At 34.0% G+C, this 2,851-nt stretch overlaps 1 non-coding gene across 1 annotated transcript; it reads right to left on the bottom strand.

Moving 5' to 3' along the window:
* Positions 1-333: 333 nt before the first annotated feature.
* LOC111554185 lies at positions 334-439 on the bottom strand. The gene has a single exon (XR_002735174.1). It is a non-coding gene; the product is annotated as a U6 spliceosomal RNA (small nuclear RNA).
* Positions 440-2,851: the final 2,412 nt, after the last annotated feature.

A 2,851-nucleotide genomic window follows, 5' to 3' on the forward strand; every position in this document is an offset into this window, starting at 1 on the left:
TGTGGGATTTGAAAAATACAAGTCTGGTGTCATCTCTGCACATTTTCCACAATGCAAAATAAGGCAGAGACAATAAATCTGTAATTATATTAATCTCCTGGTTAATGACTGATCATATAAAATTATCAGGCCAATGAAAAAGATTAGTAGTCTCTAATCTGACATTAGAAACTTCTCCACCATTTAATTAATTTTTAATTTTATGCATACATACTATATATACTTATGGGGTATATGGGATAGTTTGATACAAGCATGTGTAATCATCACATCAGGATGAATGGAGTATCCATCACCTAAAGCATTTATCCTCTGTGTCACAAACAATTTGTTAAAAATATAGAACACTTCACAAATGTGCATGTCATCCTTGCCCAGGGACCATCCCAATCTTCTCTGTATGTTTCAGTTTTAGTGTAAGTGCTGCGGAAGTGAAGACTCCACCATTTTAATTGTTCATTTCTATGGAAAATATTTTCAAGGCAACTACGTAGGCAGCAGTGTGGAGGAGATCAGGAATAGGCATTATTATTAACCATTAGAATAGGCTGGCTAAGAACCTTGACTGATGAATCTTATTTCTATGTCTTAGAACAGTTAAATCTGCAGCTCATGCCAATGGCTTGATATTTGCTTCAAGGTAATTAAATGATTTCCTAATAATCTAATGATTGTTTCAACTGCCAACCATTTTTGAAAAGAAGAAATATACTTCTGTGTAAACTAGCATTAAACTTGTTTTGGTTTAAAGATATATTTTTCTCAAACTGAGAAAATTTTAAAAAAATCTATAATTGTCTTTTCTAGTTTACGAAATCACTTCTTCCAAGTGTAACATAGGCTGTGAATCTATCTAAAATAGTGAGCTGATAGTCTCTAATAAGTTTCTTGGGTCAATTTACCACTGCAAGCCACTATACTATTACATTCAGGCAGAACAGGCTAACCACAGTTAAGTGTTTCCAATCATTCTTGTTCTCCCTGCCCGTTTCATTTACCTTTTGATGACTTTTATCTCCCAGCAACATGCAAACCTATAAGGCAGAGAACGTGGTAGATATTTCTTGAGTAGCTTGTCAGGTTCACTTTTGAAGAGGAGCTTAAAAACAGCTATGCCTTATTGGTATGCAACTATGTCAAACTGAGTGGTTTTAATATTATTCTTTTACTACCGAATACCAACAAAAATGTCCGGGGCTATTAGCTACAAATTATGCTGCCCATAACTTATAATTAGAATATTAGCATTTTCACTCCTTGCTTCTAACCAAAATATTTGATTCCTAAGTTATTCGTATAATAACATTGAAAATTAGTATGGTATAATTGGAGTATAGTGACATTGTCACATTTTTAAAAATCCTGATCCTTTTTATATTCCCTAGATAAAATTTTCTGCAGAGTCTCCCATAATTCATGCATATGACCCCATGTAAAATTTCCTTGGCAGGTAAATTCAGAGTTTAAAATGGCTTTTTTCCTATCGAAAGTTATAAATTTAAATCTTGTTTTTCTGTTCAAGTTGAATGATAATTAGAAATCTAATTAGTACAGTCTTTTCTTGGTATAACACACATGGCTATGACAAAATAGTGATGCAAACCACTGTTTTTAACATTACATGTTGACTTTTATCTTGAAATAAAAAATGCATTTTTACTGATGTGTATTTGTATGCGATTCTCAGCATAAGGTCAGTTTTAAATATAACTGCAATCATTTGAGACTTTTTCCTACAGGGAGCTTAACAGCTTGAATTAAGAAGCTTTAATGTAAGCACCACAATAATGAATAAAATATTGTCCCATTCAGACTTACAGAGCAAACATATATATACACATATATATATTTGTGAAATATATATGTGCACGTATATATTTATAAAATATATACGTGCACGTATATATGTGTAATATATATGCACATACATATTTGTGAAATATATGTATTTGTGAAATATATATATTTGTGAAATATATATATGTGAAAAGGATATCTGAGACACTAATAACTATAATAATGATCCTTTTATTAGTTAATAATCTATAGCTCACATTGAATGCTAACTCTCTACAGTGAACTGGTTGCTCAGCAGATGGGTTTTGGATGACTTGGATTCGTGAGTACATGCCTGTCTCCCCAGCTCCTTCCTGATCATGGGCCTTTTGAAGGAGTGGGTGGAAACAACATTGAATAGCCTCTTACTTAGGGAGAAAAGAATCCACTTTGGGTATTTCTCCAACAACAACTAAGAGCAGAAGAATCAGTGGTATGTAGACTATTCGCAAAAGCCAACCCACAATAACGTTGTCCTCAATTTCCAGATATCTTTTCAGTTTTTGACTTGAAGTGATGCCCTCCACAGTTCCAGCAGGTTTTCAGGAGGCTAAACAGGATTCATGTCCCCATTCAAACCTCACTGTTAACAGTATTTCTGCAGGTCAGAAAATTCAAGTTTTCTTATCTCCTCTTTTCATCCTGTGTCTCCTCCACGCTTTCATAAACAAAATATCCCTGAAGAGATTCTAAATAGAATTTCCTCGGGAGATGGTGGTGGTTTGGCCAAGCAGATTGGAAGCCTATGTTCAGTGACCTGCTCACCAGGGCACTTGAAGAGAAAGCATCCTGCTATGTGACAAAGAAAAAGACTTGGAACTAAAGGGCCTGTGAAGGTGGTCTTTAGAGTCAAACTGTATCAACCTATTTTAGCTAAAATTTCTGACACCAGAAAATCAAACTGCCTTTTTAAAACTGAGAATTGAACCACAGTATCTGTACAAAAATGTGATCATTTAAGCAATAGTACAAGGAGTCTGGTGATGTACTAAGTGTGAGTATGAAAAAAAAATCT

This window comes from Piliocolobus tephrosceles, chromosome 3, assembly GCF_002776525.5.
Source record: "Piliocolobus tephrosceles isolate RC106 chromosome 3, ASM277652v3, whole genome shotgun sequence".
Classification (NCBI taxonomy): domain Eukaryota; kingdom Metazoa; phylum Chordata; class Mammalia; order Primates; family Cercopithecidae; genus Piliocolobus; species Piliocolobus tephrosceles.